The following is a 25,975-nucleotide window of genomic DNA, read 5'->3' on the forward strand; positions in this document are numbered from 1 at the left end:
CACAGATAAACACAGCTTGAAGCATTGTTTCTATGACACTTACACCCCCTCAGGGGTTGCCAAAAATTGCCACAGAGACGGTATTTCACGTCTCTCTGGCGGGGTATTGGTAAAAGTTTTCAACTAGCAATAATCGCACCTCAGTTATACTTCATTGGTTACGATATTGCCACTGCGCAAAGATTAACTACCTAGCGCCTGGCACTGCTATTTATACCTGACGTTCGTTCCAAACACCTACAAGTACTTGCGTCATTGATACCTATCAGTATTACCTTACACTACTCAAGTTCCATTGGGGGAAACAAATACAGAAATATACAGAAAAAAAAAACAGTAAAATACATTTTATTAGAGGCAGACTTTCTGTTCTTTGCTCTTTGTGTCTAATAGTTGCTTACACGCCCACTCACCGCCATCTTAAACGCTCAAAACTGCACAGTAGTTCTCCCCTTGACCGTCAGGCGCGCTACTGCTCACTCGCCTACCCCCCACACAGACGAAAGTAGCACAACCTCATTTAGCAAATACCGGCACACCCATTAAGACTCTTCGTTAGATTTTGTTATTTTGTGACCGCTGGTTAGTACTAGACACCAAGGAAACTGCCAACTGCATTTACATTGACTTAACAAACCATACACTTCTCAGCAAAAGCTGTTTGACGTACTGAGCAGTAAAATGCTAGTTTTACTCGAATCATGCCGTGAAATTGATTAATGTCGATTGGTGAAATATTTGTGTAACAGATTAGGCACCCTGGAAACACAATGAAATGAGATTTACAAATCCTCTCATGTAGCTGGGTTAAGTTGTTGAAATGAGTTTACCTTGCAGGAAAGTACAACTAGAAATCAGTCAGTAAATTGCTTCATAGCGCTGGGAACACGTGCTGCAGTCTTAAATATACAAGATACACGCTTCTTCCACATTGCGCCAAACAACCTGCCCAAAAATATATATTTTGGACTCCTCTACTGTTGTTTATGTTCTTGTCCAAGAAGAATCATAGAAAGCTAACAGTATCCAAACCTGCCTGCTGTCTCATTGGCCCCAGCTAATATATTGCCTGACAAAAATGAAAATATCTGAATGTGTGCTAAATAGTATCTCGAGTGCCAACCATTCATAACAGATCCAAACAATAAGACATTTTCTATGGGTCCATTTGTGCTATAGTAGGCAGCAAATTTTGCTCACTTTGCATATAGGAAGAGTCATATTCTCAAATGAAGAGAGACAGAAAGAATGAGCCATGACAAGCCAACTATTTCTGCTCTCAAAAAAAAAAAAAAAAAAAAAAATGCACCTGCTACTATTCTCACCTACACTTGCTCTACCACTGTGTTTTACATTGCATTCTATGATTTATATTCACAGATACAGTCACAAAATTTACCCCACAAGCACTGGTTCCCTCTCTTCAGTATTCCACATGCAATACATTCTCATAGCACACTGGACCATCATTAAGCTCACCATCCCATTTAAACTATCACAATGTATTATGTGTCACATTTGCACAGTAAATCCACAGTTCAAGGAATACACCAAGAAATGCATTAATCACACTGTTCAAAATGGAAATGCTATGGCTGCAGCCCACCAAATTCTACTGCACAATCACTGTTATCACTGCATGAAGGAGATTTTCCACCAGCAGCCTTTAGATGAAACATGTAAGCTACATAAAGGTTCAACAAAACCTCAACATCAGGGACTGCATTAGCTACGATCCAAATAGCTACTAGCCCTTACCTTTCTTTCAATCCCTCTGCTCTGCACACTACAGCACATGTATGTATTCTCAAAATGAGGCAAAGCCTTGCACAACATTACAGTTCTTCCTGCTTCATGTAACACACACCAGATAGGACACTGTCCTCAATGTGAGTGCCCTTACTAGGCACTGTGCAGCCTAACACATCAATCATCTCAAGTCAACAGACTCATTGCCCAATATTATCAACAGCAGTTCCATGGTCATAAGTTCTAATTATCAAGGTGTACACACAGCAGTGTCCAAAAAGGATCAAACATGCATCTAATCATCAGGACACAAACACAAATTATAACACTGGCAGTGCTGTGAAAATGAATTAAGTACAACACCTGCCTCCCACACACTCACCAACTTTCACTGTACTGCCCTAGTCTCCTCCACTAAATTCTGACAGAAGTTTTGTCAAATCCTACATTTATCAGTAATCACTGCATGTGTGTACCACAAGTATGTTATGGAGCAAGAATTGCCACTAGACAGAACCACATTTCAACTGTCCACATTGGCATCTTTTTTCACACATAGCAGTTGCACATCATCTTACACTGAGGAGAATGTTTCTCACCAGCTCCCTAAGACATGTACACAATTCATCAGTGAACACAGCCTAGTCTGTGTACATGGTCCCCAACAACCATCAGCTAAACACTTCCACAAGTGCAGAATGAGTACACAGATAAACACAGCTTGAAGCATTGTTTCTATGACACTTACACCCCCTCAGGGGTTGCCAAAAATTGCCACAGAGACGGTATTTCACGTCTCTCTGGCGGGGTATTGGTAAAAGTTTTCAACTAGCAATAATCGCACCTCAGTTATACTTCATTGGTTACGATATTGCCACTGCGCAAAGATTAACTACCTAGCGCCTGGCACTGCTATTTATACCTGACGTTCGTTCCAAACACCTACAAGTACTTGCGTCATTGATACCTATCAGTATTACCTTACACTACTCAAGTTCCATTGGGGGAAACAAATACAGAAATATACAGAAAAAAAAAAAACAGTAAAATACATTTTATTAGAGGCAGACTTTCTGTTCTTTGCTCTTTGTGTCTAATAGTTGCTTACACGCCCACTCACCGCCATCTTAAACGCTCAAAACTGCACAGTAGTTCTCCCCTTGACCGTCAGGCGCGCTACTGCTCACTCGCCTACCCCCCACACAGACGAAAGTAGCACAACCTCATTTAGCAAATACCGGCACACCCATTAAGACTCTTCGTTAGATTTTGTTATTTTGTGACCGCTGGTTAGTACTAGACACCAAGGAAACTGCCAACTGCATTTACATTGACTTAACAAACCATACACTTCTCAGCAAAAGCTGTTTGACGTACTGAGCAGTAAAATGCTAGTTTTACTCGAATCATGCCGTGAAATTGATTAATGTCGATTGGTGAAATATTTGTGTAACAGATTAGGCACCCTGGAAACACAATGAAATGAGATTTACAAATCCTCTCATGTAGCTGGGTTAAGTTGTTGAAATGAGTTTACCTTGCAGGAAAGTACAACTAGAAATCAGTCAGTAAATTGCTTCATAGCGCTGGGAACACGTGCTGCAGTCTTAAATATACAAGATACACGCTTCTTCCACATTGCGCCAAACAACCTGCCCAAAAATATATATTTTGGACTCCTCTACTGTTGTTTATGTTCTTGTCCAAGAAGAATCATAGAAAGCTAACAGTATCCAAACCTGCCTGCTGTCTCATTGGCCCCAGCTAATATATTGCCTGACAAAAATGAAAATATCTGAATGTGTGCTAAATAGTATCTCGAGTGCCAACCATTCATAACAGATCCAAACAATAAGACATTTTCTATGGGTCCATTTGTGCTATAGTAGGCAGCAAATTTTGCTCACTTTGCATATAGGAAGAGTCATATTCTCAAATGAAGAGAGACAGAAAGAATGAGCCATGACAAGCCAACTATTTCTGCTCTCAAAAAAAAAAAAAAAAAAAAAAAAAAAAATGCACCTGCTACTATTCTCACCTACACTTGCTCTACCACTGTGTTTTACATTGCATTCTATGATTTATATTCACAGATACAGTCACAAAATTTACCCCACAAGCACTGGTTCCCTCTCTTCAGTATTCCACATGCAATACATTCTCATAGCACACTGGACCATCATTAAGCTCACCATCCCATTTAAACTATCACAATGTATTATGTGTCACATTTGCACAGTAAATCTACAGTTCAAGGAATACACCAAGAAATGCATTAATCACACTGTTCAAAATGGAAATGCTATGGCTGCAGCCCACCAAATTCTACTGCACAATCACTGTTATCACTGCATGAAGGAGATTTTCCACCAGCAGCCTTTAGATGAAACATGTAAGCTACATAAAGGTTCAACAAAACCTCAACATCAGGGACTGCATTAGCTACGATCCAAATAGCTACTAGCCCTTACCTTTCTTTCAATCCCTCTGCTCTGCACACTACACCACATGTATGTATTCTCAAAATGAGGCAAAGCCTTGCACAACATTACAGTTCTTCCTGCTTCATGTAACACACACCAGATAGGACACTGTCCTCAATGTGAGTGCCCTTACTAGGCACTGTGCAGCCTAACACATCAATCATCTCAAGTCAACAGACTCATTGCCCAATATTATCAACAGCAGTTCCATGGTCATAAGTTCTAATTATCAAGGTGTACACACAGCAGTGTCCAAAAAGGATCAAACATGCATCTAATCATCAGGACACAAACACAAATTATAACACTGGCAGTGCTGTGAAAATGAATTAAGTACAACACCTGCCTCCCACACACTCACCAACTTTCACTGTACTGCCCTAGTCTCCTCCACTAAATTCTGACAGAAGTTTTGTCAAATCCTACATTTATCAGTAATCACTGCATGTGTGTACCACAAGTATGTTATGGAGCAAGAATTGCCACTAGACAGAACCACATTTCAACTGTCCACATTGGCATCTTTTTTCACACATAGCAGTTGCACATCATCTTACACTGAGGAGAATGTTTCTCACCAGCTCCCTAAGACATGTACACAATTCATCAGTGAACACAGCCTAGTCTGTGTACATGGTCCCCAACAACCATCAGCTAAACACTTCCACAAGTGCAGAATGAGTACACAGATAAACACAGCTTGAAGCATTGTTTCTATGACACTTACACCCCCTCAGGGGTTGCCAAAAATTGCCACAGAGACGGTATTTCACGTCTCTCTGGCGGGGTATTGGTAAAAGTTTTCAACTAGCAATAATCGCACCTCAGTTATACTTCATTGGTTACGATATTGCCACTGCGCAAAGATTAACTACCTAGCGCCTGGCACTGCTATTTATACCTGACGTTCGTTCCAAACACCTACAAGTACTTGCGTCATTGATACCTATCAGTATTACCTTACACTACTCAAGTTCCATTGGGGGAAACAAATACAGAAATATACAGAAAAAAAAAAAACAGTAAAATACATTTTATTAGAGGCAGACTTTCTGTTCTTTGCTCTTTGTGTCTAATAGTTGCTTACACGCCCACTCACCGCCATCTTAAACGCTCAAAACTGCACAGTAGTTCTCCCCTTGACCGTCAGGCGCGCTACTGCTCACTCGCCTACCCCCCACACAGACGAAAGTAGCACAACCTCATTTAGCAAATACCGGCACACCCATTAAGACTCTTCGTTAGATTTTGTTATTTTGTGACCGCTGGTTAGTACTAGACACCAAGGAAACTGCCAACTGCATTTACATTGACTTAACAAACCATACACTTCTCAGCAAAAGCTGTTTGACGTACTGAGCAGTAAAATGCTAGTTTTACTCGAATCATGCCGTGAAATTGATTAATGTCGATTGGTGAAATATTTGTGTAACAGATTAGGCACCCTGGAAACACAATGAAATGAGATTTACAAATCCTCTCATGTAGCTGGGTTAAGTTGTTGAAATGAGTTTACCTTGCAGGAAAGTACAACTAGAAATCAGTCAGTAAATTGCTTCATAGCGCTGGGAACACGTGCTGCAGTCTTAAATATACAAGATACACGCTTCTTCCACATTGCGCCAAACAACCTGCCCAAAAATATATATTTTGGACTCCTCTACTGTTGTTTATGTTCTTGTCCAAGAAGAATCATAGAAAGCTAACAGTATCCAAACCTGCCTGCTGTCTCATTGGCCCCAGCTAATATATTGCCTGACAAAAATGAAAATATCTGAATGTGTGCTAAATAGTATCTCGAGTGCCAACCATTCATAACAGATCCAAACAATAAGACATTTTCTATGGGTCCATTTGTGCTATAGTAGGCAGCAAATTTTGCTCACTTTGCATATAGGAAGAGTCATATTCTCAAATGAAGAGAGACAGAAAGAATGAGCCATGACAAGCCAACTATTTCTGCTCTCAAAAAAAAAAAAAAAAAAAAATGCACCTGCTACTATTCTCACCTACACTTGCTCTACCACTGTGTTTTACATTGCATTCTATGATTTATATTCACAGATACAGTCACAAAATTTACCCCACAAGCACTGGTTCCCTCTCTTCAGTATTCCACATGCAATACATTCTCATAGCACACTGGACCATCATTAAGCTCACCATCCCATTTAAACTATCACAATGTATTATGTGTCACATTTGCACAGTAAATCCACAGTTCAAGGAATACACCAAGAAATGCATTAATCACACTGTTCAAAATGGAAATGCTATGGCTGCAGCCCACCAAATTCTACTGCACAATCACTGTTATCACTGCATGAAGGAGATTTTCCACCAGCAGCCTTTAGATGAAACATGTAAGCTACATAAAGGTTCAACAAAACCTCAACATCAGGGACTGCATTAGCTACCATCCAAATAGCTACTAGCCCTTACCTTTCTTTCAATCCCTCTGCTCTGCACACTACAGCACATGTATGTATTCTCAAAATGAGGCAAAGCCTTGCACAACATTACAGTTCTTCCTGCTTCATGTAACACACACCAGATAGGACACTGTCCTCAATGTGAGTGCCCTTACTAGGCACTGTGCAGCCTAACACATCAATCATCTCAAGTCAACAGACTCATTGCCCAATATTATCAACAGCAGTTCCATGGTCATAAGTTCTAATTATCAAGGTGTACACACAGCAGTGTCCAAAAAGGATCAAACATGCATCTAATCATCAGGACACAAACACAAATTATAACACTGGCAGTGCTGTGAAAATGAATTAAGTACAACACCTGCCTCCCACACACTCACCAACTTTCACTGTACTGCCCTAGTCTCCTCCACTAAATTCTGACAGAAGTTTTGTCAAATCCTACATTTATCAGTAATCACTGCATGTGTGTACCACAAGTATGTTATGGAGCAAGAATTGCCACTAGACAGAACCACATTTCAACTGTCCACATTGGCATCTTTTTTCACACATAGCAGTTGCACATCATCTTACACTGAGGAGAATGTTTCTCACCAGCTCCCTAAGACATGTACACAATTCATCAGTGAACACAGCCTAGTCTGTGTACATGGTCCCCAACAACCATCAGCTAAACACTTCCACAAGTGCAGAATGAGTACACAGATAAACACAGCTTGAAGCATTGTTTCTATGACACTTACACCCCCTCAGGGGTTGCCAAAAATTGCCACAGAGACGGTATTTCACGTCTCTCTGGCGGGGTATTGGTAAAAGTTTTCAACTAGCAATAATCGCACCTCAGTTATACTTCATTGGTTACGATATTGCCACTGCGCAAAGATTAACTACCTAGCGCCTGGCACTGCTATTTATACCTGACGTTCGTTCCAAACACCTACAAGTACTTGCGTCATTGATACCTATCAGTATTACCTTACACTACTCAAGTTCCATTGGGGGAAACAAATACAGAAATATACAGAAAAAAAAAAAACAGTAAAATACATTTTATTAGAGGCAGACTTTCTGTTCTTTGCTCTTTGTGTCTAATAGTTGCTTACACGCCCACTCACCGCCATCTTAAACGCTCAAAACTGCACAGTAGTTCTCCCCTTGACCGTCAGGCGCGCTACTGCTCACTCGCCTACCCCCCACACAGACGAAAGTAGCACAACCTCATTTAGCAAATACCGGCACACCCATTAAGACTCTTCGTTAGATTTTGTTATTTTGTGACCGCTGGTTAGTACTAGACACCAAGGAAACTGCCAACTGCATTTACATTGACTTAACAAACCATACACTTCTCAGCAAAAGCTGTTTGACGTACTGAGCAGTAAAATGCTAGTTTTACTCGAATCATGCCGTGAAATTGATTAATGTCGATTGGTGAAATATTTGTGTAACAGATTAGGCACCCTGGAAACACAATGAAATGAGATTTACAAATCCTCTCATGTAGCTGGGTTAAGTTGTTGAAATGAGTTTACCTTGCAGGAAAGTACAACTAGAAATCAGTCAGTAAATTGCTTCATAGCGCTGGGAACACGTGCTGCAGTCTTAAATATACAAGATACACGCTTATTCCACATTGCGCCAAACAACCTGCCCAAAAATATATATTTTGGACTCCTCTACTGTTGTTTATGTTCTTGTCCAAGAAGAATCATAGAAAGCTAACAGTATCCAAACCTGCCTGCTGTCTCATTGGCCCCAGCTAATATATTGCCTGACAAAAATGAAAATATCTGAATGTGTGCTAAATAGTATCTCGAGTGCCAACCATTCATAACAGATCCAAACAATAAGACATTTTCTATGGGTCCATTTGTGCTATAGTAGGCAGCAAATTTTGCTCACTTTGCATATAGGAAGAGTCATATTCTCAAATGAAGAGAGACAGAAAGAATGAGCCATGACAAGCCAACTATTTCTGCTCTCAAAAAAAAAAAAAAAAAAAAAAAAAAAAATGCACCTGCTACTATTCTCACCTACACTTGCTCTACCACTGTGTTTTACATTGCATTCTATGATTTATATTCACAGATACAGTCACAAAATTTACCCCACAAGCACTGGTTCCCTCTCTTCAGTATTCCACATGCAATACATTCTCATAGCACACTGGACCATCATTAAGCTCACCATCCCATTTAAACTATCACAATGTATTATGTGTCACATTTGCACAGTAAATCCACAGTTCAAGGAATACACCAAGAAATGCATTAATCACACTGTTCAAAATGGAAATGCTATGGCTGCAGCCCACCAAATTCTACTGCACAATCACTGTTATCACTGCATGAAGGAGATTTTCCACCAGCAGCCTTTAGATGAAACATGTAAGCTACATAAAGGTTCAACAAAACCTCAACATCAGGGACTGCATTAGCTACGATCCAAATAGCTACTAGCCCTTACCTTTCTTTCAATCCCTCTGCTCTGCACACTACAGCACATGTATGTATTCTCAAAATGAGGCAAAGCCTTGCACAACATTACAGTTCTTCCTGCTTCATGTAACACACACCAGATAGGACACTGTCCTCAATGTGAGTGCCCTTACTAGGCACTGTGCAGCCTAACACATCAATCATCTCAAGTCAACAGACTCATTGCCCAATATTATCAACAGCAGTTCCATGGTCATAAGTTCTAATTATCAAGGTGTACACACAGCAGTGTCCAAAAAGGATCAAACATGCATCTAATCATCAGGACACAAACACAAATTATAACACTGGCAGTGCTGTGAAAATGAATTAAGTACAACACCTGCCTCCCACACACTCACCAACTTTCACTGTACTGCCCTAGTCTCCTCCACTAAATTCTGACAGAAGTTTTGTCAAATCCTACATTTATCAGTAATCACTGCATGTGTGTACCACAAGTATGTTATGGAGCAAGAATTGCCACTAGACAGAACCACATTTCAACTGTCCACATTGGCATCTTTTTTCACACATAGCAGTTGCACATCATCTTACACTGAGGAGAATGTTTCTCACCAGCTCCCTAAGACATGTACACAATTCATCAGTGAACACAGCCTAGTCTGTGTACATGGTCCCCAACAACCATCAGCTAAACACTTCCACAAGTGCAGAATGAGTACACAGATAAACACAGCTTGAAGCATTGTTTCTATGACACTTACACCCCCTCAGGGGTTGCCAAAAATTGCCACAGAGACGGTATTTCACGTCTCTCTGGCGGGGTATTGGTAAAAGTTTTCAACTAGCAATAATCGCACCTCAGTTATACTTCATTGGTTACGATATTGCCACTGCGCAAAGATTAACTACCTAGCGCCTGGCACTGCTATTTATACCTGACGTTCGTTCCAAACACCTACAAGTACTTGCGTCATTGATACCTATCAGTATTACCTTACACTACTCAAGTTCCATTGGGGGAAACAAATACAGAAATATACAGAAAAAAAAAAACAGTAAAATACATTTTATTAGAGGCAGACTTTCTGTTCTTTGCTCTTTGTGTCTAATAGTTGCTTACACGCCCACTCACCGCCATCTTAAACGCTCAAAACTGCACAGTAGTTCTCCCCTTGACCGTCAGGCGCGCTACTGCTCACTCGCCTACCCCCCACACAGACGAAAGTAGCACAACCTCATTTAGCAAATACCGGCACACCCATTAAGACTCTTCGTTAGATTTTGTTATTTTGTGACCGCTGGTTAGTACTAGACACCAAGGAAACTGCCAACTGCATTTACATTGACTTAACAAACCATACACTTCTCAGCAAAAGCTGTTTGACGTACTGAGCAGTAAAATGCTAGTTTTACTCGAATCATGCCGTGAAATTGATTAATGTCGATTGGTGAAATATTTGTGTAACAGATTAGGCACCCTGGAAACACAATGAAATGAGATTTACAAATCCTCTCATGTAGCTGGGTTAAGTTGTTGAAATGAGTTTACCTTGCAGGAAAGTACAACTAGAAATCAGTCAGTAAATTGCTTCATAGCGCTGGGAACACGTGCTGCAGTCTTAAATATACAAGATACACGCTTCTTCCACATTGCGCCAAACAACCTGCCCAAAAATATATATTTTGGACTCCTCTACTGTTGTTTATGTTCTTGTCCAAGAAGAATCATAGAAAGCTAACAGTATCCAAACCTGCCTGCTGTCTCATTGGCCCCAGCTAATATATTGCCTGACAAAAATGAAAATATCTGAATGTGTGCTAAATAGTATCTCGAGTGCCAACCATTCATAACAGATCCAAACAATAAGACATTTTCTATGGGTCCATTTGTGCTATAGTAGGCAGCAAATTTTGCTCACTTTGCATATAGGAAGAGTCATATTCTCAAATGAAGAGAGACAGAAAGAATGAGCCATGACAAGCCAACTATTTCTGCTCTCAAAAAAAAAAAAAAAAAAAAAAAAAAAAAAAAAATGCACCTGCTACTATTCTCACCTACACTTGCTCTACCACTGTGTTTTACATTGCATTCTATGATTTATATTCACAGATACAGTCACAAAATTTACCCCACAAGCACTGGTTCCCTCTCTTCAGTATTCCACATGCAATACATTCTCATAGCACACTGGACCATCATTAAGCTCACCATCCCATTTAAACTATCACAATGTATTATGTGTCACATTTGCACAGTAAATCCACAGTTCAAGGAATACACCAAGAAATGCATTAATCACACTGTTCAAAATGGAAATGCTATGGCTGCAGCCCACCAAATTCTACTGCACAATCACTGTTATCACTGCATGAAGGAGATTTTCCACCAGCAGCCTTTAGATGAAACATGTAAGCTACATAAAGGTTCAACAAAACCTCAACATCAGGGACTGCATTAGCTACGATCCAAATAGCTACTAGCCCTTACCTTTCTTTCAATCCCTCTGCTCTGCACACTACAGCACATGTATGTATTCTCAAAATGAGGCAAAGCCTTGCACAACATTACAGTTCTTCCTGCTTCATGTAACACACACCAGATAGGACACTGTCCTCAATGTGAGTGCCCTTACTAGGCACTGTGCAGCCTAACACATCAATCATCTCAAGTCAACAGACTCATTGCCCAATATTATCAACAGCAGTTCCATGGTCATAAGTTCTAATTATCAAGGTGTACACACAGCAGTGTCCAAAAAGGATCAAACATGCATCTAATCATCAGGACACAAACACAAATTATAACACTGGCAGTGCTGTGAAAATGAATTAAGTACAACACCTGCCTCCCACACACTCACCAACTTTCACTGTACTGCCCTAGTCTCCTCCACTAAATTCTGACAGAAGTTTTGTCAAATCCTACATTTATCAGTAATCACTGCATGTGTGTACCACAAGTATGTTATGGAGCAAGAATTGCCACTAGACAGAACCACATTTCAACTGTCCACATTGGCATCTTTTTTCACACATAGCAGTTGCACATCATCTTACACTGAGGAGAATGTTTCTCACCAGCTCCCTAAGACATGTACACAATTCATCAGTGAACACAGCCTAGTCTGTGTACATGGTCCCCAACAACCATCAGCTAAACACTTCCACAAGTGCAGAATGAGTACACAGATAAACACAGCTTGAAGCATTGTTTCTATGACACTTACACCCCCTCAGGGGTTGCCAAAAATTGCCACAGAGACGGTATTTCACGTCTCTCTGGCGGGGTATTGGTAAAAGTTTTCAACTAGCAATAATCGCACCTCAGTTATACTTCATTGGTTACGATATTGCCACTGCGCAAAGATTAACTACCTAGCGCCTGGCACTGCTATTTATACCTGACGTTCGTTCCAAACACCTACAAGTACTTGCGTCATTGATACCTATCAGTATTACCTTACACTACTCAAGTTCCATTGGGGGAAACAAATACAGAAATATACAGAAAAAAAAAACAGTAAAATACATTTTATTAGAGGCAGACTTTCTGTTCTTTGCTCTTTGTGTCTAATAGTTGCTTACACGCCCACTCACCGCCATCTTAAACGCTCAAAACTGCACAGTAGTTCTCCCCTTGACCGTCAGGCGCGCTACTGCTCACTCGCCTACCCCCCACACAGACGAAAGTAGCACAACCTCATTTAGCAAATACCGGCACACCCATTAAGACTCTTCGTTAGATTTTGTTATTTTGTGACCGCTGGTTAGTACTAGACACCAAGGAAACTGCCAACTGCATTTACATTGACTTAACAAACCATACACTTCTCAGCAAAAGCTGTTTGACGTACTGAGCAGTAAAATGCTAGTTTTACTCGAATCATGCCGTGAAATTGATTAATGTCGATTGGTGAAATATTTGTGTAACAGATTAGGCACCCTGGAAACACAATGAAATGAGATTTACAAATCCTCTCATGTAGCTGGGTTAAGTTGTTGAAATGAGTTTACCTTGCAGGAAAGTACAACTAGAAATCAGTCAGTAAATTGCTTCATAGCGCTGGGAACACGTGCTGCAGTCTTAAATATACAAGATACACGCTTCTTCCACATTGCGCCAAACAACCTGCCCAAAAATATATATTTTGGACTCCTCTACTGTTGTTTATGTTCTTGTCCAAGAAGAATCATAGAAAGCTAACAGTATCCAAACCTGCCTGCTGTCTCATTGGCCCCAGCTAATATATTGCCTGACAAAAATGAAAATATCTGAATGTGTGCTAAATAGTATCTCGAGTGCCAACCATTCATAACAGATCCAAACAATAAGACATTTTCTATGGGTCCATTTGTGCTATAGTAGGCAGCAAATTTTGCTCACTTTGCATATAGGAAGAGTCATATTCTCAAATGAAGAGAGACAGAAAGAATGAGCCATGACAAGCCAACTATTTCTGCTCTCAAAAAAAAAAAAAAAAAAAAAATGCACCTGCTACTATTCTCACCTACACTTGCTCTACCACTGTGTTTTACATTGCATTCTATGATTTATATTCACAGATACAGTCACAAAATTTACCCCACAAGCACTGGTTCCCTCTCTTCAGTATTCCACATGCAATACATTCTCATAGCACACTGGACCATCATTAAGCTCACCATCCCATTTAAACTATCACAATGTATTATGTGTCACATTTGCACAGTAAATCCACAGTTCAAGGAATACACCAAGAAATGCATTAATCACACTGTTCAAAATGGAAATGCTATGGCTGCAGCCCACCAAATTCTACTGCACAATCACTGTTATCACTGCATGAAGGAGATTTTCCACCAGCAGCCTTTAGATGAAACATGTAAGCTACATAAAGGTTCAACAAAACCTCAACATCAGGGACTGCATTAGCTACCATCCAAATAGCTACTAGCCCTTACCTTTCTTTCAATCCCTCTGCTCTGCACACTACAGCACATGTATGTATTCTCAAAATGAGGCAAAGCCTTGCACAACATTACAGTTCTTCCTGCTTCATGTAACACACACCAGATAGGACACTGTCCTCAATGTGAGTGCCCTTACTAGGCACTGTGCAGCCTAACACATCAATCATCTCAAGTCAACAGACTCATTGCCCAATATTATCAACAGCAGTTCCATGGTCATAAGTTCTAATTATCAAGGTGTACACACAGCAGTGTCCAAAAAGGATCAAACATGCATCTAATCATCAGGACACAAACACAAATTATAACACTGGCAGTGCTGTGAAAATGAATTAAGTACAACACCTGCCTCCCACACACTCATCAACTTTCACTGTACTGCCCTAGTCTCCTCCACTAAATTCTGACAGAAGTTTTGTCAAATCCTACATTTATCAGTAATCACTGCATGTGTGTACCACAAGTATGTTATGGAGCAAGAATTTCCACTAGACAGAACCACATTTCAACTGTCCACATTGGCATCTTTTTTCACACATAGCAGTTGCACATCATCTTACACTGAGGAGAATGTTTCTCACCAGCTCCCTAAGACATGTACACAATTCATCAGTGAACACAGCCTAGTCTGTGTACATGGTCCCCAACAACCATCAGCTAAACACTTCCACAAGTGCAGAATGAGTACACAGATAAACACAGCTTGAAGCATTGTTTCTATGACACTTACACCCCCTCAGGGGTTGCCAAAAATTGCCACAGAGACGGTATTTCACGTCTCTCTGGCGGGGTATTGGTAAAAGTTTTCAACTAGCAATAATCGCACCTCAGTTATACTTCATTGGTTACGATATTGCCACTGCGCAAAGATTAACTACCTAGCGCCTGGCACTGCTATTTATACCTGACGTTTGTTCCAAACACCTACAAGTACTTGCGTCATTGATACCTATCAGTATTACCTTACACTACTCAAGTTCCATTGGGGGAAACAAATACAGAAATATACAGAAAAAAAAAAACAGTAAAATACATTTTATTAGAGGCAGACTTTCTGTTCTTTGCTCTTTGTGTCTAATAGTTGCTTACACGCCCACTCACCGCCATCTTAAACGCTCAAAACTGCACAGTAGTTCTCCCCTTGACCGTCAGGCGCGCTACTGCTCACTCGCCTACCCCCCACACAGACGAAAGTAGCACAACCTCATTTAGCAAATACCGGCACACCCATTAAGACTCTTCGTTAGATTTTGTTATTTTGTGACCGCTGGTTAGTACTAGACACCAAGGAAACTGCCAACTGCATTTACATTGACTTAACAAACCATACACTTCTCAGCAAAAGCTGTTTGACGTACTGAGCAGTAAAATGCTAGTTTTACTCGAATCCATCTCCGGCGGTACACCGAAAGGTTACCGCCCTTCGATGGTGCAATTTTCGCGCTAATCGAAGTGTTAGGGTTTACAGGTGCCAGCCAGCCAGCCAGCCAGCCAGCCAGCCAGCCAGCCAGCCAGCCAGCCAGCCAGCCCAGCCCAGCAGCAGCAGCAGCAGCAGTTCCCGGTCCCGGCCTGCAGCAGTGGTCCCGCCGCCAGCCAGCCAGCCAGCCAGCCAGCCAGCCAGCCAGCCAGCCAGCCAGCCAGCAGCCCTCCGGTGCCAGCAGCAGTCCAGCCAGCAGCAGTCCAGGCAGCAGCGGCAGCAGCAGCAGCAGCAGCAGCAGCAGCAGCAGCCGCAGCCGCCCCGGCCCCGTCCGCGGCAGCAGCGTTCCTGCCTCTCGCCGTCGCCGTCGCCGTTCGCCGTCGCCGTTCGCCGTTCGCCGTCGCCGTTCGCCGTCGCCGTCGCCGTCCGTCGTCCCCCAGTGTGTGTCCTGTCCTTTTAGTGCTGTGTTTTTTCTTTCTTCTCCTTGTCGTCATGTCTGCCCCCACCACCACCGTCACAACCACCACCACCGCCATCGTGTATACGTCCCCTTCCGCCGCCTCCACCACTATCACTTGGTGTGCCCAGTCCCACCCCCCTCCTTCCATCCCTCCCCTCCTCTCTATCCCTTCGCCCTCGCTTTTTGTCGCCCCCTCTCCCGCCTCTTCCTCTCGTTCTGATCCCTTCCCCCCCCTCCCCCAGCCTGTCACTGCCGCTCCGGCTCGGGTGTTGGCCCGTCGGGCCACTGCCCACGCCCAGCTCTCCCCGTCGCCATCGCCGTCACCGCCGCCACCACCACCACCGCCATCTTCATCGACTTCACCGTCGCCGTCACTGCCACCTTCGCCTGTACCGTCACAGTCATTATCTCCGGCGCCGCCTGCTGCATCCGTGCCGGGACCTGCCCCTTCCCACCACCTCCCCATTGTTCCCGTCCCTCTTATCACCACCCGCCCCTCTGCCGCTGTCAAACGCCCTAGTGCCGCCCCCACTCCCTCTGCTCATAAAAAGGCTCCACCCCGCCCCCCATCCCCACCCCAAAATGCCATGGACGTCTCCCCACCAGGCCCCGCTCCCTCCTCCTCCTCCTCCTCCTCCTCCTCCTCCCCTCCCGGTCTCTACAAATATCTCCTGTCCCGTCCCGATCCTTCATTCCTCGAGGCCCGGAATCTCTCCCTCCTCCTCCGCCAACATTTCCCTGGCGCCCCCATCTCTCTCCTTACTCCCAGACGGGATTCCGTTCTCATCTCCTCCCCCAGCCCAACCCTCCATACTGACATCCTCTCCCGCCTCCCCATCACCCGTTTTGGCCCTAACGCCTCCCTCACCCCTGCTCCCTCCCCATCTCCTACCCGCCAACCCCAACCCCCGCGTCGCCCGCCGACCCTCACCGCCGTGATCACTCGGCTTAGTCCGTCGATCACGGAGGAGGAGGTGTTGGCGGAGCTGAAGGCCCATCCCACCCTGGAGGTGCGGGCAGTCCGCCGCATTTTTAACGCGACCGGCCCCACCCGCCTTATGCGGGTGTTCTCTGAGGACGCCCCCTCCATTGACCGTCTCCTGAAGGAGGGTGCCCTCCTCTTCAATCAGCGGTACAAAGTCGACCCCTCCCGTTCCCCCCCTCAATCCCTGCGCTGCCAGAGATGTCTGCGCTACAATGCACACACAACAGCCGAGTGCCGCGAGGCCCCCACATGCCCGCATTGTCGCCAAGCGCACTTCCTCCGGCAGTGCCCCAACCTCCAATCCCCTCCCTCCTGTAATACCTGCAGCCTCCCCCACCCTACCTACTCCCAAAAGTGTAAAGCCCGGCCCCCTCCCACCACCCCTGAACTCACCGTCCCTGTCCGTCCCCTGGACGCCCCCACCCCTCCTGGCAATTCCCTTCGTCCCCCTCCCACTGCTGAGGACATCATCAGGTTCCTCACCATTGTCCTCCAAAACGTCCATCCCTTTCAGCGCCCCCACACCCTCCAACAGATCTCCCTCGCCGCCCGTTCCATATTCCACCTTAAAATGTACGCCACCTATTCCAATAACCAGGCCCATTTCACCTTCTCCCGCCTTGACACCCTCGTCTAAATCCTTATCATGGCACGACAGCATCGTATCCTTTTCAACAATATCCGCTCCCTTCCCGCCAACAAGAACCTTTTCCTGCACACCCTTGCTACCCACCGTGTGGATGCCTTCCTCCTCAATGAAACCTTCCTCCAACCCCACCACTCCATCCACACCTCCCCCTATCTCCTCCACCGCTCCGATAATCCCCTCCCAGTTGCGCGTGGCGGAGTTGCCATTGGCCACCACCGCCAGATCCCCGTTCGGCTCCAACCTCTCCTTCCCGACCCCACCGAACACCTGATCCTTAGTCTCTTCTTCCCTGGCCTTACCATTACCTGCGCCACCATCTATGTCCGCCCTAACGCCCCTCTTCCCTTCGACTTCCTCTCCCACATTGACCGTACCTTCTCCTCCTACGTGATCGCCGCCGACCTCAACATCCATAGTCGTTCCGCCGCCCAGTTACGGCGGTGGCATCGGTTCCTCTCCTCCCTTCAAGGCGACCTCATTCCCATCCCCCAGCACACCCGTCCCGAATCCAACTCCACTCCTGATGTTATCCTCTCCTCCCCCAACCTCCTTGGCCGCATAACGGTGGATGTCCTGGAACCTATTGGTAGCGACCATCTCCCTGTCCTCCTCACCGTATCGGACGGTCGTCGCCCTCGCCCCGACCCTCGTACTGATCCTCCCCCTAAGTATGTCCACGATTATTCCCGAGCCGACTGGAATGCCTACCGGGATACCCTCTCCACCCAGGTCGATAGCCACCCTCTCACCTACCACCACCCTGACGATGTCACCCATGCCGCCTCCTTTCTCCAGCAGACCTTGTCTGAGGCCGTGGAGGCCCACGTTCCTACTGTCGCCATCCACCCCCACCGTCCTACCTTACCCCCGCAGGCCGTTCTCCTCCTCCGTGAATCCCGTCGTCTCTACCGTGCCTTCCTCCGCACGCGTGACCCGGACACACTACGACGCCACCGGCAACTCCAGCGACACGTTCGTAATTTGCTCGCGGCTAAGAAACGCCGGGACTGGCGACAGACATGCACCCGTTTAAATGAAACCCTACCAATCAACTCGTCCAAGTTCTGGTCGGCCTTCCGTCGCCTTACCGGAACTAAACCCTCCCCCTACTATCCTCTTCTCCACGATGATCACCCCTTCCCTGACGCCCTTAGTAAGGCCAATCACTTTGCCTCCTACCTCTCCGATGTTTTCTCCATCCCCGATGATCCTCAGTTCGATTACTCCCTCTTCCCGGATATCCGCGATCGAACTGACACCTCTGTCCCTCCCCTCGCTCCTGGTTTCCAGTACTTGGACAACATTACACACACGGAACTCAATACCCCTATCACTACACAGGATCTCATTGATACACTCCGCACAAAACGCAACACCGCTCCTGGTCACGATCGTGCCACCTACCGTCACCTTCGTGAAGCTCCTGTCTCTTTCCTCTCCACCCTGGCCAGGCTCTACAATGTAGTCCTGTCCACCGGTTACTACCCCGACCTGTGGAAAACCTCCCGCATCCTCATGTTCCTTAAACCTAGCAAACCGCCGTCCGCCGTCTCCTCTTACCGTCCTATCAGCCTTACCTCGGTCTTCAGCAAGGTCCTGGACTCTATCCTCACCCGCCGCATCCACCAGCATCTCCGCCAGCACCGCCTCCTTCCCGTCACCCAGTGTGGCTTTCGGCCATCCTTCTCTTCCGACGATCTTCTCCTTCACCTCACTCATCTCCTCTCCGAACAGCTTAATTCCCGTCGCTCCGCCATCTTCCTCTCCCTTGACCTCGAACGCGCTTATGACCGCGTCTGGCATTCCGGTCTCCTCTTCAAGCTCCAAACCTTTGCCCTTCCCATTAACTACGTCCGTCTGATCGGTTCCTTTCTCTCCCGCCGTCCTTCCTATGTCACCATCCATAACACAGATTCCTACACTTTTTTTCCCTCCGCCGGTGTGCCCCAAGGCTCCGTCCTCTCCCCCCTTCTGTACCTTTTGTACACGGCGGACATGCCGCCGCCGTCACCCCCCGTCCACCTTCTCCAGTTTGCCGATGACACTGCCTTCCTTGCTCTTGCCCCCACCCTACAACGCTCCCAACGCCTTCTCCAATCCCATCTTGACCGCTTCACTGCTTGGTGCAACCAGTGGTTGCTTATGGTCAATCCCTCCAAAACCCAGGCGATCATTGTAGGCAAAACCACCCCTTCCTTCCGCCTCCTTGATTTCTATCTCACCGTTTATGGCCGTCCTATCGCTCTCACCCCCACCCTTAAGTACCTTGGCGTCACCCTCGACCGTCGCCTCTCCTGGACTCCCCATCTCCAGACAATCCAAGCCAAGGCACGTTCCCGACTCCGTCTCCTCAAGCTCCTTTCCGGCCGTACGTGGGGTCTGGACCCCTCCACCATCCTCCACACCTATAAGTCCCTCATCCGCCCTATCCTCTGTTACGCCCATCCCGCCTGGATCTCCGCCCCCCCTTCCTTTTATAAATCCCTCCAAATCCTTGAACGCCATGCTCTCCGCCTTGCCTATCGCATCCGTCTCCCCTCCCCCACGCGGATCCTGTATGATCTTATCTCCTTCCCTCACCTCCTCCTCTTCCTCGAAAGGATACGCATCCTCTACACCTCCCGTAAACTCGATCCTCCCCACCCGCTCGTCTCCCCGATCCTCTCCCACCCCCGCCCGCTGCCGCGCCTGTACTCTCATGTCCCACCCGGTCTCCATCTCTCCACCCTCCTTACCCTCTCCCAAGGTGGCTTCCGCCAGCTCCCCCTACCTGATGATGCCCTCCTCCCCTCCATCTACCCCTCCTACCAACTTTGATCCTCCCGCCCTCCTCCCGTGCTTGCTCCTCCGGGCACCCTCCCTCCCTTCTCTCCCTTTTTCCCTCCCTCCTCCTTTTCTCTCCCCTTCTCCCCCGGGCCTCCCCTCCCCTGTCCCTCTCCCTCTTGCCCCCGTCTCCCCCGCCGTTGGCATCCTTTTCTCCCCTCTCCCCCCACCTCCCCCCTGTTCCACTCTTGGCAGGTCCCCGGACTCGCACACGCTACGTGGACTTTCGCGCGCCGGAGATCGCCGCCATCAGTGTCTTGTGTGTGCCGTCATGTTTCGTGTTCAGTGTTTCCCGTCACGCTCCATTGTTCACCAGTGCCATCGTCTTCTTCAGTATCTGTGCGTCGTCTCAACAGTTTGCAGTGTGGTTTATCGTCAAGTGTGAACGGCTCCGTGTTTGTCTCTCTGTGTCTCCTATTTTATCGCCCACCATTTTGTGACTTTTCTGTTTTTCTCCTGTTTTTTTTGTGCTTCTGTCTCATTTGGCTGAAGAGCAGCGTAGTGTGCTGCTGCCAGCCTGCTTATTGTATAGGCATTAAAATGACAATAAAGTAAAAAAAAAAAAAAAAAAAAAATTACTCGAATCATGCCGTGAAATTGATTAATGTCGATTGGTGAAATATTTGTGTAACAGATTAGGCACCCTGGAAACACAATGAAATGAGATTTACAAATCCTCTCATGTAGCTGGGTTAAGTTGTTGAAATGAGTTTACCTTGCAGGAAAGTACAACTAGAAATCAGTCAGTAAATTGCTTCATAGCGCTGGGAACACGTGCTGCAGTCTTAAATATACAAGATACACGCTTCTTCCACATTGCGCCAAACAACCTGCCCAAAAATATATATTTTGGACTCCTCTACTGTTGTTTATGTTCTTGTCCAAGAAGAATCATAGAAAGCTAACAGTATCCAAACCTGCCTGCTGTCTCATTGGCCCCAGCTAATATATTGCCTGACAAAAATGAAAATATCTGAATGTGTGCTAAATAGTATCTCGAGTGCCAACCATTCATAACAGATCCAAACAATAAGACATTTTCTATGGGTCCATTTGTGCTATAGTAGGCAGCAAATTTTGCTCACTTTGCATATAGGAAGAGTCATATTCTCAAATGAAGAGAGACAGAAAGAATGAGCCATGACAAGCCAACTATTTCTGCTCTCAAAAAAAAAAAAAAAAAAAAAAATGCACCTGCTACTATTCTCACCTACACTTGCTCTACCACTGTGTTTTACATTGCATTCTATGATTTATATTCACAGATACAGTCACAAAATTTACCCCACAAGCACTGGTTCCCTCTCTTCAGTATTCCACATGCAATACATTCTCATAGCACACTGGACCATCATTAAGCTCACCATCCCATTTAAACTATCACAATGTATTATGTGTCACATTTGCACAGTAAATCCACAGTTCAAGGAATACACCAAGAAATGCATTAATCACACTGTTCAAAATGGAAATGCTATGGCTGCAGCCCACCAAATTCTACTGCACAATCACTGTTATCACTGCATGAAGGAGATTTTCCACCAGCAGCCTTTAGATGAAACATGTAAGCTACATAAAGGTTCAACAAAACCTCAACATCAGGGACTGCATTAGCTACGATCCAAATAGCTACTAGCCCTTACCTTTCTTTCAATCCCTCTGCTCTGCACACTACAGCACATGTATGTATTCTCAAAATGAGGCAAAGCCTTGCACAACATTACAGTTCTTCCTGCTTCATGTAACACACACCAGATAGGACACTGTCCTCAATGTGAGTGCCCTTACTAGGCACTGTGCAGCCTAACACATCAATCATCTCAAGTCAACAGACTCATTGCCCAATATTATCAACAGCAGTTCCATGGTCATAAGTTCTAATTATCAAGGTGTACACACAGCAGTGTCCAAAAAGGATCAAACATGCATCTAATCATCAGGACACAAACACAAATTATAACACTGGCAGTGCTGTGAAAATGAATTAAGTACAACACCTGCCTCCCACACACTCACCAACTTTCACTGTACTGCCCTAGTCTCCTCCACTAAATTCTGACAGAAGTTTTGTCAAATCCTACATTTATCAGTAATCACTGCATGTGTGTACCACAAGTATGTTATGGAGCAAGAATTGCCACTAGACAGAACCACATTTCAACTGTCCACATTGGCATCTTTTTTCACACATAGCAGTTGCACATCATCTTACACTGAGGAGAATGTTTCTCACCAGCTCCCTAAGACATGTACACAATTCATCAGTGAACACAGCCTAGTCTGTGTACATGGTCCCCAACAACCATCAGCTAAACACTTCCACAAGTGCAGAATGAGTACACAGATAAACACAGCTTGAAGCATTGTTTCTATGACACTTACACCCCCTCAGGGGTTGCCAAAAATTGCCACAGAGACGGTATTTCACGTCTCTCTGGCGGGGTATTGGTAAAAGTTTTCAACTAGCAATAATCGCACCTCAGTTATACTTCATTGGTTACGATATTGCCACTGCGCAAAGATTAACTACCTAGCGCCTGGCACTGCTATTTATACCTGACGTTCGTTCCAAACACCTACAAGTACTTGCGTCATTGATACCTATCAGTATTACCTTACACTACTCAAGTTCCATTGGGGGAAACAAATACAGAAATATACAGAAAAAAAAAAACAGTAAAATACATTTTATTAGAGGCAGACTTTCTGTTCTTTGCTCTTTGTGTCTAATAGTTGCTTACACGCCCACTCACCGCCATCTTAAACGCTCAAAACTGCACAGTAGTTCTCCCCTTGACCGTCAGGCGCGCTACTGCTCACTCGCCTACCCCCCCACACAGACGAAAGTAGCACAACCTCATTTAGCAAATACCGGCACACCCATTAAGACTCTTCGTTAGATTTTGTTATTTTGTGACCGCTGGTTAGTACTAGACACCAAGGAAACTGCCAACTGCATTTACATTGACTTAACAAACCATACACTTCTCAGCAAAAGCTGTTTGACGTACTGAGCAGTAAAATGCTAGTTTTACTCGAATCATGCCGTGAAATTGATTAATGTCGATTGGTGAAATATTTGTGTAACAGATTAGGCACCCTGGAAACACAATGAAATGAGATTTACAAATCCTCTCATGTAGCTGGGTTAAGTTGTTGAAATGAGTTTACCTTGCAGGAAAGTACAACTAGAAATCAGTCAGTAAATTGCTTCATAGCGCTGGGAACACGTGCTGCAGTCTTAAATATACAAGATACACGCTTCTTCCACATTGCGCCAAACAACCTGCCCAAAAATATATATTTTGGACTCCTCTACTGTTGTTTATGTTCTTGTCCAAGAAGAATCATAGAAAGCTAACAGTATCCAAACCTGCCTGCTGTCTCATTGGCCCCAGCTAATATATTGCCTGACAAAAATGAAAATATCTGAATGTGTGCTAAATAGTATCTCGAGTGCCAACCATTCATAACAGATCCAAACAATAAGACATTTTCTATGGGTCCATTTGTGCTATAGTAGGCAGCAAATTTTGCTCACTTTGCATATAGGAAGAGTCATATTCTCAAATGAAGAGAGACAGAAAGAATGAGCCATGACAAGCCAACTATTTCTGCTCTCAAAAAAAAAAAAAAAAAAAAAAAAAATGCACCTGCTACTATTCTCACCTACACTTGCTCTACCACTGTGTTTTACATTGCATTCTATGATTTATATTCACAGATACAGTCACAAAATTTACCCCACAAGCACTGGTTCCCTCTCTTCAGTATTCCACATGCAATACATTCTCATAGCACACTGGACCATCATTAAGCTCACCATCCCATTTAAACTATCACAATGTATTATGTGTCACATTTGCACAGTAAATCCACAGTTCAAGGAATACACCAAGAAATGCATTAATCACACTGTTCAAAATGGAAATGCTATGGCTGCAGCCCACCAAATTCTACTGCACAATCACTGTTATCACTGCATGAAGGAGATTTTCCACCAGCAGCCTTTAGATTAAACATGTAAGCTACATAAAGGTTCAACAAAACCTCAACATCAGGGACTGCATTAGCTACGATCCAAATAGCTACTAGCCCTTACCTTTCTTTCAATCCCTCTGCTCTGCACACTACAGCACATGTATGTATTCTCAAAATGAGGCAAAGCCTTGCACAACATTACAGTTCTTCCTGCTTCATGTAACACACACCAGATAGGACACTGTCCTCAATGTGAGTGCCCTTACTAGGCACTGTGCAGCCTAACACATCAATCATCTCAAGTCAACAGACTCATTGCCCAATATTATCAACAGCAGTTCCATGGTCATAAGTTCTAATTATCAAGGTGTACACACAGCAGTGTCCAAAAAGGATCAAACATGCATCTAATCATCAGGACACAAACACAAATTATAACACTGGCAGTGCTGTGAAAATGAATTAAGTACAACACCTGCCTCCCACACACTCACCAACTTTCACTGTACTGCCCTAGTCTCCTCCACTAAATTCTGACAGAAGTTTTGTCAAATCCTACATTTATCAGTAATCACTGCATGTGTGTACCACAAGTATGTTATGGAGCAAGAATTGCCACTAGACAGAACCACATTTCAACTGTCCACATTGGCATCTTTTTTCACACATAGCAGTTGCACATCATCTTACACTGAGGAGAATGTTTCTCACCAGCTCCCTAAGACATGTACACAATTCATCAGTGAACACAGCCTAGTCTGTGTACATGGTCCCCAACAACCATCAGCTAAACACTTCCACAAGTGCAGAATGAGTACACAGATAAACACAGCTTGAAGCATTGTTTCTATGACACTTACACCCCCTCAGGGGTTGCCAAAAATTGCCACAGAGACGGTATTTCACGTCTCTCTGGCGGGGTATTGGTAAAAGTTTTCAACTAGCAATAATCGCACCTCAGTTATACTTCATTGGTTACGATATTGCCACTGCGCAAAGATTAACTACCTAGCGCCTGGCACTGCTATTTATACCTGACGTTCGTTCCAAACACCTACAAGTACTTGCGTCATTGATACCTATCAGTATTACCTTACACTACTCAAGTTCCATTGGGGGAAACAAATACAGAAATATACAGAAAAAAAAAAACAGTAAAATACATTTTATTAGAGGCAGACTTTCTGTTCTTTGCTCTTTGTGTCTAATAGTTGCTTACACGCCCACTCACCGCCATCTTAAACGCTCAAAACTGCACAGTAGTTCTCCCCTTGACCGTCAGGCGCGCTACTGCTCACTCGCCTACCCCCCACACAGACGAAAGTAGCACAACCTCATTTAGCAAATACCGGCACACCTATTAAGACTCTTCGTTAGATTTTGTTATTTTGTGACCGCTGGTTAGTACTAGACACCAAGGAAACTGCCAACTGCATTTACATTGACTTAACAAACCATACACTTCTCAGCAAAAGCTGTTTGACGTACTGAGCAGTAAAATGCTAGTTTTACTCGAATCATGCCGTGAAATTGATTAATGTCGATTGGTGAAATATTTGTGTAACAGATTAGGCACCCTGGAAACACAATGAAATG

General features: G+C 44.6%; 9 non-coding genes across 9 annotated transcripts; all 9 read right to left on the reverse strand.

Annotated features, from left to right (window-relative positions):
- Positions 1-44: 44 nt before the first annotated feature.
- Positions 45-184, reverse strand: LOC124717506. The gene has a single exon (XR_007005770.1). It is a non-coding gene; the product is annotated as a U4 spliceosomal RNA (small nuclear RNA).
- A 2,314-nt stretch (positions 185-2,498) lies between these two features.
- LOC124717507 lies at positions 2,499-2,638 on the reverse strand. The gene has a single exon (XR_007005771.1). It is a non-coding gene; the product is annotated as a U4 spliceosomal RNA (small nuclear RNA).
- A 2,322-nt stretch (positions 2,639-4,960) lies between these two features.
- LOC124717508 lies at positions 4,961-5,100 on the reverse strand. Its single transcript, XR_007005772.1, has one exon. It is a non-coding gene; the product is annotated as a U4 spliceosomal RNA (small nuclear RNA).
- Positions 5,101-7,414: 2,314 nt separating this feature from the next.
- Positions 7,415-7,554, reverse strand: LOC124717509. Its single transcript, XR_007005773.1, has one exon. It is a non-coding gene; the product is annotated as a U4 spliceosomal RNA (small nuclear RNA).
- A 2,322-nt stretch (positions 7,555-9,876) lies between these two features.
- Positions 9,877-10,016, reverse strand: LOC124717510. The gene has a single exon (XR_007005774.1). It is a non-coding gene; the product is annotated as a U4 spliceosomal RNA (small nuclear RNA).
- Positions 10,017-12,342: 2,326 nt separating this feature from the next.
- Positions 12,343-12,482, reverse strand: LOC124717511. The gene has a single exon (XR_007005775.1). It is a non-coding gene; the product is annotated as a U4 spliceosomal RNA (small nuclear RNA).
- Positions 12,483-14,795: 2,313 nt separating this feature from the next.
- On the reverse strand, positions 14,796-14,935 carry LOC124717512. The gene has a single exon (XR_007005776.1). It is a non-coding gene; the product is annotated as a U4 spliceosomal RNA (small nuclear RNA).
- Positions 14,936-22,781: 7,846 nt separating this feature from the next.
- Positions 22,782-22,921, reverse strand: LOC124717513. Its single transcript, XR_007005777.1, has one exon. It is a non-coding gene; the product is annotated as a U4 spliceosomal RNA (small nuclear RNA).
- A 2,319-nt stretch (positions 22,922-25,240) lies between these two features.
- Positions 25,241-25,380, reverse strand: LOC124717515. The gene has a single exon (XR_007005778.1). It is a non-coding gene; the product is annotated as a U4 spliceosomal RNA (small nuclear RNA).
- Positions 25,381-25,975: the final 595 nt, after the last annotated feature.

This window comes from Schistocerca piceifrons, chromosome 9, assembly GCF_021461385.2.
Source record: "Schistocerca piceifrons isolate TAMUIC-IGC-003096 chromosome 9, iqSchPice1.1, whole genome shotgun sequence".
Classification (NCBI taxonomy): domain Eukaryota; kingdom Metazoa; phylum Arthropoda; class Insecta; order Orthoptera; family Acrididae; genus Schistocerca; species Schistocerca piceifrons.